The sequence below is a fragment of the Lonchura striata genome, chromosome 6 (assembly GCF_046129695.1).
Source record: "Lonchura striata isolate bLonStr1 chromosome 6, bLonStr1.mat, whole genome shotgun sequence".
In the NCBI taxonomy this organism is placed as follows: Eukaryota; Metazoa; Chordata; class Aves; order Passeriformes; family Estrildidae; genus Lonchura; species Lonchura striata.
Genome location: NC_134608.1, coordinates 34848826 through 34866577, shown reverse-complemented (window position 1 = coordinate 34866577; position 17752 = coordinate 34848826). Strand labels below are relative to the sequence as shown.

Here is a 17752-nt window from a genome sequence, read left to right as displayed (position 1 = left end):
TTTCCCTTCTCAGAGGAGGGAACAGTGCTCTGGTTCTCAACTTCAACCTTTCTCCTCAGCAAACTTTTGCAAAGAGCTCTAACCTAAGCATCAGAAGGGAGAAAAAGGGGATTAAAAAGTGAAAGATATGCTGCAGAAAATAAATGCTGAAAAGTAGTAGAGAAAATAAAGGAAAGAGCACAGTAAGAAAACAGAACAAGAAATAACACAAAGATTATATTAAACAATGATTATTCAGTGCTTCCTCATCACCTGAAAAATTATACCTATACTACCACACAGACATACAAGTTTACTGCACCTCTGGTCTGCAGGCTTTACAAACACATTACCAAGAACACAGCAACAAGAGAAAGCAAGAACAACTGTGGCTGCTTCCCTAAGGTATCACTATCACACAAAGAAATCAAGGTATTTAAGAGTAATGCTACACCAATAATGACACAGCTAACTTTAAAAAAATACCAAAACAAGGGAGAAAAAAAATAAACAGCATTTATTGTGTCACAGCTACACAACCAGAAGCATCCGAACACTTGCAAGCATGTACGACAAAGTAAACAGCTGCGCTGAACAACCAGATAAGAAACAGCTTTCCTGCCTTTCTTTTGTGTGCAGGTGGAATGAAGGAACTACAGCTGGCCAGGCCAGCATGCTCTAGGTCAGCCTTGGCCACCTGACACATCCCAACACTGAGCATCACAAACTAGGGGACACTGATGTGGCTAAAGGAGAGGACCATTCCCACACGATCTCTGAAGGTTTGCATGCACACACACACAAAATACCAACAGCAATTAACCCAAAAAATCCACCATGCCACATCCCAATTTAATTCTATCTAGGCAATTCCTCAACTTTAAAAATGTTTGCCACCCTACACTTGCCAGTTTAGAGAAACATCTCCTCTTGAATGTTTTCTAATATACATATATAGATGCAAAAATGTAACTTGATGAGATTTAATGACAAACCTTGCTTCTTCTCCTTTCATTTTCTATTGCAGATGAGCAGGTATCAGAGACACTGCAGCTCAAACATATAAAGCTTCTGTAAATATGCAATGCATAAAGCCAAAGCTGATTTTTCAACTACTCCAATGAATTAGAAAATTGAAAACTTCCTTTGTTTTTTTAAAAAAACTATAAGCTGTAAAAGACTCAGTGAAAAGATGTATTAGTGGTATTAAAGGTCAATGCAATAAATGATATAGCTTTGAGGTACTAAAAAGCTGTGTATTACTACCAAGTCTGTACACAAGGAACTGATGGAATTAACTAGTGACTGATGGCAAGTTCATCTACATATACAGGGCATAAGACTAAAGAGATCAACATGCTATAAAATCCACACACAAGATTATTAGGATGCACTACTTATTAATTGCATCACTATTACTGCTACAAAGACAACTGAAGCTCCCTTCTTCCAAGAAGTCACATGGAAAAGACAATGGGCAATGGGCACAAGTCACTCCTGGGGAGATTCCAATTAGACATGGGGGAAATTTTTCACACTGAGAACCACCAGCTATTGGAATAATCTCCCTAGAAAAGTAGTGGATTTCCCAACATCAAACACTTTTAAGATTTGGAAGGACAGAGTGCTGGGTCATTGTGTCCATAGAGTTGTGCATTTGCCAAGAAAGATTGGCCCAGATAATCCTTGAGGTCCCTTCCAACCTGGTATTCTATGCTAAAACACTACATTTCCATTATGATGTGTACAGACATGCATGCTATGTTTTATACATAAAAAAACATGACTAATGCCTGATGCTGATGGGATCTGTAAAGCTAGCATCACACTGTCTAGTAGGCACTGATCTTTATCTTTCATCAAATGGAGCAGAGTTAAGTTGTGGGTTTGCATTATGTATAAGCAGTGAATACAATTAGGCTGAAAAGCAAGCCTATCTTCTCTGATCTCAAGTGGAAAGTGTGAATTCTGATCGTCACAGGTGACAGCTCCGAGCATCACTCCAATTTACTAGTCAGCTTCCTTGAATCTATGTACACAATAGAAAACTTGAAACACGTAGCTGTGGCCAATATTAAGCCACTAATATTTAAACAAGAGAATACCAATTAAAAGAGAAAAGCAGTTCTTTTATTTTGTCTGGCACAGAGAAATTCGGTTTTACAGCTCAAGAAGGGTACTGAAACCTGAAGAAAAAAAAATAAAATGCCTATTAAAAAGGGAGAGACCAAGAGAAGGAAGGAATTCAAACAAGGAGAGTTCTAAAAGGACTACCAAGTGAATGGACACCTTTTGCTTTTAGGTAGATGAAATAATTTAAGAATTGTTCATCTCTGAATTGCCAGAAACATTGTCTTTGAAGCTTTCTACAGAAATGCTGTATTTCAAGCTGATGCATCTCTTCTGAAGCATGAATTTCGGAAATCTCATGGTCAGTGCAATTGTAGTAGTAGAAGTTCCATGTGTTCTCAAAACATTTTATAAAGGAATAAAGTATTTTGTTTTCTACAGGTAAAAAAAGCAGGGAGTAACAATAGTAGTCCAAATTTTGCTGCTCTGTTGTCTCTTCTGCCAGGGGTTTGCTAGTTTTTGTTTGTTGCTTCTTTGGTTGTGGGGTTTTTTGGGTTTTTTTTTTGTTTTGTTTTGTTTTTTTTTTTGGTGGGGGGGAGAGGGACTATTTATTTTTGTTGGTTTTTATTATTTTGGTTTTTTCTTTGCTGGGTTTTGGTGTTTTATTCAGTACATAAACTTAGTGGGGGGGGGTTCTTATGCTTCCACGTCTGTGGAATTCACAAATTTCACATCTGTTCAATGCCTCAGATTTATTTAATTGCCACTTCTTATTATTCACCTGAAACAATGAAAATATTGTACTACAAAAATTGTACTACTATTCAAGTTTAAGGAGCACAGCACAACATACTTTAGCAATGTGCAAACTTAACAATGCCTAAAAATCAAAACACAACAATTACTCATTCTTCACCAGCCAGTCCCATAAAATGTTAATATAGCAGAATCAGCTGCTTTCCTGTTTAATAAACAGAAAACATCTTGTTTATTACTCCATATACATCTGTAATCATATAAAGTACTAAGTACATACTTAATAGTTCTAAGTTACACTACTACCACCTTAAGGGGAGAGCTACGAAAAATTCATAGAATAATGTATGTATTTAATCTACCAACAGCTCTCCACATTTATACGAGCTACAGAACTCGGTTTTACAAAACCCTCAATTTCCAGGGCACAGGATTGCAATGATTAAGCACCCAGACTTCTAGTCAGCCTCAAACAGGCTATACTAAAATCCGTGCTGTTAAATCCTTGCAATCATTTTAAATCCAGGCTAGGCAGATTAATGCTAACTTGGGTGTGCCTAACCATTCTGAAATCAGGAAGTCTGCAGACATGGCATGCCTCATTCTTGGCCTGCCTATTCAACAGGTGCCTGCAACAGAAGAGAGTATGGATCACTACAATCCATACTATTAAATAATCATTTTGAAGTAAGAAAAAAGATGTCACAGCATAAAATCCTCACCAACTTAGAGATAGCCAAAAATTAATGGAATCCAGGCTTTCCTCTCTTGATTCACTCATATACACTTACCTTCTGAATATCCAACTCTTTCAGTCTCATACACAATGAAATGAAGGTGAAACTTTTATTAGGAACACCTATTCCCTATTAAAATGAACATATTAAGAATATTATCCTATTTTGCTGAAGGATCTTACTGCAATTCACCAGTTCTCAAATACATTAATCTGTCAACTATCACATACCAACTTCTACTAATTTATCACACTGTTTTTAAACATAAAAGAACATAAAAATAGGATAAGCACTTTCTATTTCTTTTCCATTTAAACATAATACTGTAGATATCATTGCAATACCACAGTACAAATACATTGCACAAGGCAATCACTAACTTGGGAACATGCATGCATCCAATACATCAATTTCCTTTGACTCATAGGTGAATGTGTGCACAGGTACATGCATTTGAAATATATATGTGCACTCCTGAAGGAACACCCTCCTTTCTTTACAAATAGGCTAAAACTGTAAGCACTAATTGCATGTGTTCTTCCTAACTTTCTTCAGACTCCTCAGGGAAGGAACTTGAACTACAAACCTACACAGTCCTAATAACAGAAATCCTTTGTATAATCACCAATTAAACCTTGGGGAAATCACTGGAAAAAAAAATAAAACCTGCAAAATGTAAGGAAGGAAGACAATTCTGTATAACTCTCCTCCCAGCCATTCAGACAAACGGTACCCAAGTAGCTCCTGCCTTCCTTTGCAGGGAAAACAGCACTATGTACTCTTAAACACATCCCTGAGAAAAAGCAAGAATGACTGAAGCAAAGCCTTTTCCATCTCAACCCCACCCAATAAGGCTTTTTTACTAGTGAACAAACGAAGCCACAGGACTTCAACCTGTCAACAGGAAAAGAATAGTACAAATAAAACCAACAATATATAACTTAAGGTCAATATCAGCCACTTGCACACAGTGGCCATCTCTTCCTCTTCCCTCCCCACAGTCCTCTTCTTCATTTTAAGTTCAGGTCAAATAAGCAGTCTGAAGTTAAGTTTCATGGAGAATTTTACAAGTTTTAGTCTGCCAGTATCTACAGAAGTATGTGGGGAATTAACAAAACTAAGTTTATTCTGCTGAATGTTTTGCACCTAAATATTCTTACAAATCAAATTAAGATTCTTTATTTGAAATAAGCAAATATCAGCTTTATTGGAGTGTGATACTATTCCTAAAAAAAGCTGCTTGTTAATATAGTTATGTTCAACTCCCAACTGTAAAACCTGCTCAAGAATTTCAGTAAATAAGACTGGGTTTATAGGACCATGAGCCTACACCTTCATAAACAACCAGTAACCAGAGCTGTTACTGAGGAAATAAATTGGGTTTTAAGTATAATTTTGTATTACTATGTTTGCTACAGGCTGGAATTTAAAAATTATTAAAATTCCACTGAGAAAAATTTCCACTTTGAACAAAAAATTGTATATTTATATTAAAAAGGAATTGATCAGCTTCAATGTTTCAGTGAAGTAACATGGTAACACCACTGCCAAAATGAAGCTTATCTCATTCTTTACAGAAAGTATGCGACAAGAACCCTGGACTGTGGAATCCAAACAAAGTAGGGGGGAAAAGTACTCATTTACTTTACAGCAGTAAGTTAAACTACTAAGACTGCTCTTCATAACTCAAGACAGCCCTTTTTCACTGTCTATGCCCCACTATAGTGTACACCAGTATCATGATTCTAAATAGCCTCTTAGAACCACAAACTTTATAAAACAAACTTCTGTATGTTGAGAAAGACATGGACACAATTTTCTCCTCTGTGGTAACTTTGAGAGCTATATATAAAAAAAAAACCAATAATGATTGTGTATAAAAATCAACACTAAAGATGATGCCAAATGAAAAGGTAAAATTACTCAAGGGAAAAGACAATTAAAACAGCCTTTTCCAAGGGCTCTGCTAGTTCTGTGAACAAATACATTTGTTTCCAGTATATATGTCCTCTGAAGGAAAGGCTTTATCAGTACCAGAAGTCAAACCTCAGAAGCTAAATCTCTGCCAACACGATGAGCTTATGCTGACAATGTTTCAGAAGGAAAGTTTTACACTGACACTTTTGATATAACAACATCCTTCAAGGCAACTGCAACAACTACAGGGCAGATTCTCTCACATAAGAAACATATTTGTTTGTTTTGACATCCAACAAACTGATGAACCAATGTTACATGGCAGGGTTTTTCCTTTGGCAGCAATGTTTTTACATTGTTATTTCCAGACTGGACTTCCTTTGCATATCCTATACCTAGAGGTTTCACTGTGTGTTAATAAGCACGTGATTAAAACATGTTCAGTGGAGGGAGTTATGTTTTTACTGCCTTGTTGCAAATCTGCTTCAACTAATCTTAATTGAGATCTCCAATTTTGTTCTCCCTGCAGTCCATAGCAAATTCTGGTCACCTCCCTCTAGGCAACAGTACAGCTTGCACAACCTGTTGAGTTAATTCAGGAAGCTGATCCATCCAAAAACAAATCCAACCCCACCCATCTTCGCAAAACCAACACCACTGCTCCTCATCTCTCATCCTTCCACACCCCAAACCCACACGCTGCAATTTTCCAACCTTCTTCATATACCATCTTGAACCAGGTCATTACACACACCTGTCAAGGACTTGCATCCTGGTACAAGACAGAGGGCAAGGCTGCATGGGCAAAACTGCAGCACCTCTCACTTGTTGCATCCATTTCACATTCTAATTAATTATGTTACTCTGTAAAAGGACAGATCATGTACTAAAGCCCAGTCTTTTTCAAGGATCAGACACATCCAGAAGAATCATCCTTTTCTTCCTTACAACATGAGTTTAGTTTCACAAGTGGGTTGAAAGAAACCACCTACAAGAACTGCTCTGTTTCAGAAAATGTGACAAAAGTAGGCATTCTGTCACAGCCTGAACACAGTCCAACCTGCTTTAGCAAACTCTTCTACACATATCTGGTAGAAAGAGGGGGGAGGGAATAGCCATCTAGTTCCCTTGCATGTCCTTCCTGGAAAAACACTGATGTATAGAGGAAGCTAACAGCCTGGGATACAGTCTGGCACTCTGTGGCAGCCAGCCTATGCGGGTAAACCATCCTGCTGGAGACCACCCCTTACACACTGCATGAAACATTACACAATATCAGCAAACAACACTCAGTTTGTGACAACTGGCATTACTCCAAAAGTTCAAAAGGTACAAAAAGTAGGATATACACTCTTACCTGTCCAAATTCCTGAGAAAGGAGACACATGCAGCTTCAGCAAAAAACTCCCAGTGAACGTCACAATCTACTTCTGATGAATCATACCACAGTGAAACCTAGAAGCAAAAAGGTCATAGGCATGAACAAAATTTGAATAGAAAGCAATCAAATGAAATACTTTTCAAAAGGTAAAGGGTATTCTGAAAATTGTGCTTGTGAGAAGCCAGAAGCAACAATGAAGGCATATAAAACTGAATCTATTGATTTTTTGCACATAACTTACACATCTGAGTAAGCCTGTATGATAATTTTCTCACTATAACAATCCCAACCCTTCTTTTATCACCCCTTCTCTGAATTGCTATTTTCTTCCAGAACACATTCTGCCAAGCATTTAGAGATTAAACACACATTTGGCAATGCCTGAAAGAAAGGGGACATTTAGCAGTGCTGTGGCCCACTTTTTTTCCCCTCACTGCTCAACATAAAGTCTGTAACACATACCAAAAAGAAGGGAGAGCAGGAGTTTTTATCTAAGCCACTAGCTGCAGCACCCTAAAAAGTCTCCAAGTGTAGAAGGAAATTTAAAGGTTTCAAAGCTGGTCCTTCCTATTTACCAGGTCCTGTATTATAATCTGTATTTTTTCAGAATTACTCTAACATCTGACCTCTGTCTATTGCTACAAAAGGCTTGCATCTCTAGATGATATGAGTCCTCTAAAATTAGACCAGGCAAACAGATGTAACCATGGAGATTTCTGCTGCAGTCCCGAGAACTCCGCAGAGGCACAAGCTGGAGGCAGCGCACATACTGCCAAGGAATTTTTGTCCTACTCTACTCCCACCAAGCTCACGTGTTAGAGAAGATGTACAATGAATCATCTCAAAGAGAGATTAAAATCCAGCTCTAAGTAAAGGAGTCTAAAGAAAAACACCTAGATTCTTCTCCAGCCTGGTTTTCCCCAGTCCAGTTCACTGCACAGCAACATGAGCACCTGTGCTGCCATGACACAGAAAAGGTACCAGACAGGAGAAGCAGAGAAGGAGGATTCCTTTCAGCTGCAATGGCAGCACAAACTGCACATCAACCATGGTAAAAGGGCTATATGCAATAATTGTTGCTGAAATCTGATAGGTTGATAAGCAAATTTTAAGTCACCTGTTGCTACTCTCCCAAAGGTACTCCTTGACAGAGTTTTATAAACTTGGAATTACCTACCTGGTGGCAATAACACTATAATCAACAAAAATTCTTTAAGAAATGCCAAATAGTGTTATCAACAGAACTCAAGAAAATAATTACTGCTATCTTTTTTGAGCCATTAAAAATACAGCTGAGAGATTTTTTTATTGCAAGTTAAATTTAGGCTTATTTACAAAATATTGTGTAAAATTAAGACTTTGGTGAAATGAGAAGCATCAGCAAAAGAGCTGCAGTACACAAAAAAAATAATGCAGTGCAGAAAAGCAGTTTATAAGAGGCAGAGAACTAGAATCATGTTTAAAATAAGGCAACATTCCTAGAAGAACTGCATTTTAACTTTCATATTGTCAACAAACTGGGTTTGTCTTTTTCATTAGAATCACATTTTAATTCTAGGACAGAAAAGTTCAGCCATAACTTAGCCTAATGAAGCAAGTGTAATATTTAAAGTCTATTTGTTTGTCATTACAACTGACATTTTGGCAAATCATTTGGGTAGAATGTAAAAAAATAATTTCCACAGGTAGTGAGCGGCCTCCTGGTCAAGAGAACTATTTCTAATTTTTTTTTAGGGTGAAATTCTTTTCCAATTCAAGCATTACTAAGATGCATCACAATTCTGACCCAGAACTCTCAATTTCCTTTGGTGTTAAATTATAGACCTGCTGTGTAAAGATGATTTTTTTTTTTTGGGGGGGGGGGGTAAAAGATTGCCTGTGAAGCTCAATTGTGATTGGGAAGGCCGCCTACACAGCAGAGAGAGTGAGAAAACACACATTTGTAGAGCTGAAAAAACATCACTGTAGGCGTCTGTAAGGAGGGAGGGAGGGAAGAAAGAACTTGGTCTTACTGAAAAAGGCTATTTTCTGACATCACCCTTGAAGGAACCAAACGTGTTAACTGAAGACAGTTCAAGGGTTGTTTGCTGTGTTCCAGCTATCAATATGCAGTACTACAAGCAAGAGAAGGAATCCTTGCAGATTCATCCCTCTGATCTCAGAATCTGCCACCTACCCAAGGAATGCTTCACTTCCTCCACTTCTCTGCCATAACATGCAAAAGCTGTTCTCATAAAACAGCAAGTCACCTGCAGAACAGCAGTTCAAAGCTTTAAAAGTCTTATATAATTAATAACATTAGAAGTATTGAAATTGTAAACAAAGCTTGTTAAAAACATAAGGAGAGAGAATGCTGTCTGTGAACACTAAGAATAACTAACATTTAATCTCAGCAGAATCTAACAGTATTTGAAACTGCTGCAAAAAATAACCACAAGAATTTCAGATATCTTTCTCATACAGACTTAGAAAAAATATTTTCCTCCCTACCCTACACAGCTTTCAGTCCCTCCATCTTCTAAGAGAAGTAAGCAGGCATTTCAGGATGTCCTATTAATGAACTCAGATTTTCCAAAGAAAGAAGGAACAAGCATCAGTGGAAAATATCCTTCTTGGTTTACCTTTGGAAGGCATCACCTATGAGCATTATAAATCCTTAATAAAGAAGCATCTGTGAAGCGTTTTCATGCCATCATAAACATATGAAAATATATTTATTAGCTCAGTCTTTCTCTTCAAAATAAAAACAAAAGGCTTTTGACATATGTGCTTTGCCTGATTATTACCACAATTACTACCAGGGGAATGAAGACAGCCAGGACAAGTTTCACCAGTGAACTTCAATAAACATGAGATGATTCACTGCAGGGATAAGATGCTGCTTCTCCCATGGCGTTGGGCCCTACAACTTATTTTGCAACCAGTCACAAGGAGACAGGACTTCGACACATAATTCCCCTGAGTGTTTGGGTTGGTAACATCAAAGCCCTGTGCCTCTAGCAGATGACTGAATTCCTGCACCCACAGAACACTGCCACAGCAGAGAACAGCCCACAGAGCAGTACTCCTGAGAAGCCATCTGCAACCAAAGTTTTTGCAGGGTCCTAAGTTTCATCTCCAACCAAACATGCTGTCACTGAAGATGCTGAATGACAGAAACTGGTAAGTGACATTACTACAATGTAAACTCAACTCTTTTGCAACTTTTCAACTATATGATTGTTAAGGACTAATGCCTACTACACATACACATCAGAAACACAGGCAGGACAGGATTTTGAAAAGCACAAGCCTGACTTGCCCTAAACTATATGGCAAGCAAAAGCAGCACACTCAGAATAACAACTAAGTTCATAAGATTACTTTTAAAATGCTCCTGAGGTTCAGTGAAGCACATTCTTCTGGGTCAGAAAGACAGATAGTGATGAAGTATCAATGGCAGTTATAAAACTCACCAGCAGAAGAACCTCCTGAAAAAAGAGAATCTGAACCAATGAATATGAAATGGCAAAAAAAAAAACCCAAAAAAGAGGGTGATGTAGAAACAAGTACAAAAAATAATGGTCTATAAAAAATGCTAAAAATTGAAATCCCTTATTCTAGAAAAGGTGGACTCGTTTAAAAAATAAGGTGCATAGATTTCTACTAGCCCTTTGAAATCATAGGCATCTTGACTTTCACCTTGGTGAACAGTGAAGTACTATTTCCAATATTAGTAAAACCTCTCTCAATAGTAATCAATATGAAATTCCACTAAACCAAAAATACATTACAATATTACACAACAAATGAATCACACATAGAATGTACATCCTAAGAACGCATATCCCTTCATGCTTGGCTTGTCAAGTTAAAGAAGACCTGCTTCAAGAGTCATGGCCAAAATAATCGTATCTTATATTCTCCATAAGCTTCATTTTTAGGTAAAAAATGAAAGTAAGCCTGCATGATAATTTCTCACTTCTTAGTGAGAACAGAGCAGCTTAAGGTAGTTTGGAAGGCTGTCTTTTACTTTCAGGCTTTAAGACCTCCAGTCAGACTAAAGCTATTAGGACAGAAAAAAAGGTAAAAGACCATAGAGGGCTGTCAGACAATACTCTGCTACTGCTGACATAAAATTCACAGAGAGCATTTACTTTTTGCTTTTCAGACACTAAGACATTCAGGGGTTTCTCAAATATGCTACTGACAAGGAAGTAGGCTGAATTAGTGAAACCTTTTAACCTTCCCATACTCTTTTGCAAAATAACTCAGGCTGGGGGAGCGTCTGGGTTTTCCCATTTGATGTATTTTTTCGTAAAGGGTAGACTAGAAGTCTGTTGCAGATTTACAGTCTGATACAAAGTTAAATACCTTTGACACCATAATTATACAGTATCAATCAAAATTAGTACCACTGCATTTAATTCATTAACTACTCTGCTGCCATGTCAACAGGAGTCAATTACTGGAATTCTTAACATTTTTCTCAAAAGCAGTAGTGAAAACTTAATTTAAATTAATTTAACAGGAAAAGGCTTCTTCTGATGTTCACAACATCATTCTTCTGAATTAAGTTGTAACTTTTCCTGATTATTCACAATCACCATGGCTTAGAGACTTCCATGCTGAGGGCAGTTTTTCTACAGTGTGACTGTAAAAGCATACAAGTGGTTTAATGTTTACCTTTACTAACTGTACATTCTATAAATAAAACACCAACACAAAGAGGATGCTGCCAAATTGAAAGAGCTCCTTGTCTATGAACTAATGCTTTTGTCCAGATTTGGACTAACTGAAGTGAAACATGGAGTTTACAGAGCCCAACCATGAAAATGTGGACTTTGGAGTTATTCCTGTTAACAGTAAGCACTTTAGTGCAAGAAATGCAAAGATGACAGTTTATAATGAAGAAAAACACCAATAAATACAGAGTCCACTTCCCCCCACTTACATTAGGTAATGACCCATCCTTCATACTAATATTATCTCTTTAAAAGTTAGATTTTCTCTTCATATAAGTAATTCTTTTACTTTTCAGTCTAGCTGTCACAGCTAAACTAAAACAGACAGGATTTTACAGTGTAGAATGAATTACTGCTGCCAAAGACAGAACTAATAATGTGTCTACTGCAGAAAATACTGGAGAAACATTTAGAAAGGGCAAATGCAGCACAGAATTTGCACATCCACAATTTGAAAACTCACTGGTTTTCCATTCTGCTTTCCTATCCCTTCCCCCCAGTAATTTTAATCTGTCTGCTGTTAAAAAGAAAGACTGAGCTGGTGTCTCAACTGACTTTGGAATTTTAAGGCTGTTTGTCAATCAAAACAGAGGAAGAACCATAGAGAATATGGTGCTGTTACGATGCTTCCACAGGTTGATAAGTGTTCAAAGTGCTCAGCAGATAAGGTACATATCATTAAATAAAATGTAAAGAAAGGTAAATCAAGGCAAGAGAAGGACAATGAGTTGCCAGGGTCATCCAGCAGCCAAGTGTTCAGCAAAAATATTGGCCTTCCAAGTTGGAACACCCATGGAAAAGGCAAATTATTTCTCTTCACAGGAAGGCTTTTCAGCAACACTTCAAATAACCGTTAATACACAAAATCTAAGTAAAAACATTAGCTATATAAATTAGGTGTCCAAAACAAGAAGGCAAAGAGCTACCTGTGTACAAAGTAAAAGCCATGAAGTGCTATCACTGAACATGTGTCACCAAACAATACGTGAAATCACATTTGTCCCATCTTTCATAACATACTGGAATATTGCAGAAGCTCCATTACTTGACCCTTTACCACAAAAGGCCTTTAAGCCAGGAGTACCCAAATGTAGATTCTGGTTAGTGCTGTAAGCATTGCTTGTCTAAGTCTCCAGCCTCCTTCACAGCACACCAGCAACATCCACCTGCTACAGATGGAAACTTCCCAGTAAAAAGTTGTATAGATGCTTTCTGCCTGTAAAATTTGCTAAAAGAGGTATTAACTACATACTACAGTTTCAAAATATCCAAAATAATATGAAAAATTACACTTTTAAGGAGAATTTGTCTTCAAAAGCTTTGACACCGCGTCAAACTGAAAATCCCAGTAATCTCTAAGTTTCACACTCCATAAATCATATCTTCTATCCCTAACTGAAAATCCAACTATAAGAACAAGACAAGATTCTTTAGCTAGAAAGCTTTTTGCATATGTAAACTTCTGCTCTCCTATGTTACAAGCCTTCATTCAAGGGGGAAAAAAATTTTCATCTACAGGGCCTTTGAGATAAAGCAGAACTCATTATTTCCATCCTACTGAAAAAGTCAAAAGTAAGATATTCCAGATATTCTCTCCTGCATATCACAGAAACTGATCATCTGTTATTTTACAAGACACAAGCATCCTACAACTCCATTCCCATTTGATTCACTTGGCAGACTTGGTCATTTCCATTAGAGATGTGGTTTCTCTGCCCATTCAAGGACCTTCATGTTTTTTGCCAGATTAAGATAACATTTAAAAGGATTCTTTGTTTCGGCAGCAAACTTCCAAACTGTTTTATATTCTTCTCAGTAGACAGCTCATCTACCCACTTTTCAAGATATAAAATATTTCATAGTTGTCCTCTTGGTCACACAACGCTTCAGGAAACAAGAAAAAGTATTTTTCTGTCTGCTTAGACAGTATCAATATTATTACAGCTTGCATTAAAAAAGTTTTGTAAAGAATTTATTGAAAACAGGCAGTCTAGCAATTTGACCACATGTCTAGAGCTCTGCATAATTCAAGCAAGCAATTTTACTTGTCTGCTTTGCAATTTTCCTATTAATGAAAATAATATTTACCTCACAGGAGGTCAGAACGATTAATTTTCACGAAGAGCTTGAATCTAAAGCAGAGGATAATTTGATAGATCTCCAAGGAGAAAGGGTAAAGGAAAAACAAATTAGATTTTATACTCACTTTCAAATGAGAAAATATTTGAATTGCAGCAGAACCAGCTACAGAATATTAGTAAAATTGCATATATAAAAAAAAAAGAAAACTCAGAGCTAATATAATTCTTCTTGAACTAAATGCCCAGCCTTGAACAGCAGCAGCCTTTTTAATGCCAGATGTTTATCTGAACAGACAAGTTTTGGAATCTGCCTTGATTCTTGTCCATTTCAAAGTTGCTGCAGTTTCATTAACAAAAGGAGATGTTACATTCTAAGAACTTGGTGCTCATTTACCCATGGGAAGAAAGAGAATTGCAGAACACTCTGAATATAATACTTTTAATAAACCCAAACCAAAAGCAAAATACAAGAAATACCTTGTGAATCCAGAGACTATTATTACAGCTAACTATTATGGATCCGTGAAGGTTCATTCCCAGCTTCAAACGTTCAACTCAAGGCCAGAAAAGTTACCCAGTTGGTGTCAATGGACTACACTGACCCTGACACTAAATCCATAACCTTTATAAGTACCATGGTCTGAAGCCAAAAGAATAATTACAAGATGCAACACTGAACTCAAGTTAGGAGATGAAGATATAAGGAAGACAGGGGTCTTCTTCTGTATTTTTGGACTGGAAGGGGACTAAAATAGCAGATCTGTTTATCTACAAATGCTGCAGTCAAAACATACTGTAACTAATACCCTTGGAGAGAAACATACACTGCTGAACGATTCATTTTATCAGAAGAGGAATATGAGACCCTTGTTTCTAATGAAACAAACTAAGAAAATTATTAATACGAGAAATTAGATTATGAAGAAACAGAACAATAAGGCTATAAATTCTTAATGAAGCACATGAAACGCTTCTACTTGACCACAACCTGAGATTCTACACTTCAGTAATTATTCATTCTTGCTGGGGAAAAACATAACCTAGAAGTACAAGAGCAGAATAGTGACTTAATAAAATGACAATGTAGGTTTTTTTTTTTTTATTTAGACATAGAAAACAGAGTTATTTTTACTTTACAAAAAGATACTCTTTAAGGAAAGGTTCTCCAGTGTTATAAACTGCAGACCTCCAGCACCAGGCCAGTGTACTTAACCAAAAATTACAGAAGCTGCAGAAGCTACTGTTTGATGCTGACCTAAAACTAAAAAGGGCATGTGGAGAACACAACACTGGCAATAAGGGAGACTGTGTTTTTCCAAGCCACAGAACCACAGAGGAGGAGGTGCAAACACCTCCACCAGCAGCTGCACACCTCCAGAAGACAGCCATGTTGTCTTCAGCAGCTCAGCTCAGCCATCGAAGAACCCGACTCACCCAGCCAGAGACACCCACTATCCACATCTAGTACTTTATCCAATACACTCTGTGTCTCAGATTTCCATTGAAGAGAAAACTATAATCTTGCACCAAGCTAAAAATTTCAAATGTAAAAGGAGAATTAGTATAAAAAGCGTAAAACCCATATATACTGCAAACGAACATTTCTTTTTTAGTAATTTCACAATCCAAATAGCATCTTCAGCTTTAGTCCATTTGAGTCATAATCCAGCACAGTCAAGAGAATCCACAGGAACATATCAATTCTTCATCTGCTTCCCTATATCCTTTTTGCAGAACATAAACACTCTTCTAAATAAAAGCTTTGAGAATGCTGTCTGAATGGGTCATCCAAACAAGCATGGCAGCAAAGGTTTATATTCCACCAGTTGAATGCGAAAATAAATAGTGGCTATAAATCTTGAGGAAAAATATTAACATATTTTCCCTTAATTTTTCATAGAACTATTTGTTCATTCATATCCAACAACTGGAAATTTGCACAACTCAGTGAGCAAACTCTCCTCAGTAAGAGGAGAGTTAGATATCAATGCTATTAGGTGGAAGTTATGGACTCCTCATGACATTCCTCCAAATACGTAGATACAGGAATGTCTCGAGCAAAAAAATTTCTCTTACACTAAAGAACAGGAAATCTGAAGTCAAATAATCATTCTGAAATACTGTCCACATTGTTCTTATCTAAAAAAAGTTTTCCCACGTGCCTGAAATAAAATCCAACAATCTTAATTTTTTTTCTATTGCAAGAGAACACACAAAGCTTTACACTGTTTTACAAATAGGAAAATATAAAAAAGACCATCTCAGATGCACTGTGACCATTTAAATTACCTAACAGCATTTTGTTTTCCCTACACATTTGAAGGCCACTATGAAAATCCATAGGGTTATATGATACCACTGACAGTGTCTACAAAGAGCCTATGGCAGGTCTTAAATTATTTTTATCCAGTTTTAACAATATGACAGCATCATTACTACAAATGCACAATGACTGGTTTCTGATGGGCTTAAGAAAAGCTTGGGAAAGAAAACATTAGTAATGCATTACATGGAATTGAAACAATTTAGGGCAAGAACTTGGGGCACAAGCACAATTTTAACAAATCCTACTTATAAAAAAACCCAGACATACCATAAGTGTCATCCAGTTTCAGAAATATCCTATTAAGGCCATACAGGGCCAGTCAAACACATTATAGAGCACATCCATGCTTCTGGCTGGGGAGAGGCAGAGCCCTCTTGGCCCATCTCTGGGAGTGTTGGCTTTCAGCAGGATTGATCCCTCAACTCAGCCCACCCTGCAGCTGCACACATCTGTAAGCACAGGAGGCAGGCTGCAGCAGGACAAAAGCACCGTGTGCCCTTCCAGGGGCAACATGGGCTTGTGCCAGGCTGGTGTAGCTGCCCCTGACACCCAGAATTTGCCAGGCAAAAAGTTCTGTTATGCTAGGAACATACAGATCCCACCCCATACTGCTAAAAAGCAATTGCCAAGAGAGGGCTGAGCTCCAAGACAAGCTAATAAAAAAATCTCATTCTATTGGCTTTACTAGTTACCTCAGACTACTGTTCATTGCTTTGGGAAAAAATAAAACACTCGAACTTCACCTGAAATAGCAATTTAATCAGGTACAAGCATACTTAAAATCTTTTCATACACCCCAAAATTAGGCTTGGATGCACTTTTGACTCCTATTCCAAGAGATTCAGCAGAAATATTTGAAAAAAATACAGCAGATGACTGATATAAAGGGAATTGAAGACATGCTTCTGCAGCCCTAATGTCCCACAGATTGGAGACAAATGAAGCCCAGACTGGAGCATTCTGTTAATGGACCCTCTTCCAGCCATAGGAATTGCAGATTCATAGAGTACCCTGAGTTGGAAGGGACACACAAAGATCACTGGCCCTGCACAGGACACCCCAAGAGTCACACCATGTGCCTACAAGCATTGTCCAAATGCTTCTTCAACTCTGTCAGGATGGGGTTGTGACCACTTCTCTATTTCAGATGAGCCTGTTCCAGAGTGCTCAACCACCCTCTGGGTGAAGAACCTTTCCCTAATATTCAACTAAAATCTCTCCTACCATAGCTTCATGCCATTCCCTTGGATCCTGCTACTGGACATCAGAGAGAAGAGCTCAGTATCTCTCCTGAGAAGTCAGACTGCAATTACATCTCCCCTCAGTCTTCTCCAGGCCTAACAAGCCAACTGACTCCAGCTGCTTCTTAGCTTTTCTTCTACACCCTTCATTTTGTAGCCCTCCACTCACTTAGAGCTTTGTATATTTTTTATATTGTGGTGCCCAAAATGGCACACACCACTGGAAGCGAGGCTGTCCCAGGCCAGAGAGAGCGGGACAACCCCCTCCCTTGCCTGGCTGTGCTTGATTCCCTCAGGACAGAACTGGCTGTGCTGGCTGCCAGGGCACTGCTGACTCATATCCAAACTTGCCAACAACCAGGACCCCCAGGTCCCTTTCCACAATGCTGCTCTCCAGCCTCTCATTACCCGGTCTGTCTGTACACCCAGGGTTGCCCCATCCTGGATGCAGAATCCAGCATGTGTCTTTGTTAAAACTTCATCCATTTGGTGATTACACAGCCCTGTGATTTGTCCTGGTCTCTCTGCAGGACCACTCTG

The 17752-nt window shown here is 37.9% G+C and overlaps 1 protein-coding gene across 3 annotated transcripts in view; it reads right to left on the bottom strand.

Moving 5' to 3' along the window:
• Window positions 1-17752, bottom strand: part of SIPA1L1 (signal induced proliferation associated 1 like 1) — a 199426-nt gene that overhangs the window by 127592 nt on the left and 54082 nt on the right. For all 3 annotated transcript variants that reach the window (XM_021543125.3, XM_021543123.3, XM_021543124.3), the window contains exon 3: window positions 6817-6914. The gene's annotated coding sequence lies outside the window, so the exon portion shown is untranslated. The remainder of the gene's footprint in view (window positions 1-6816; window positions 6915-17752) is intronic.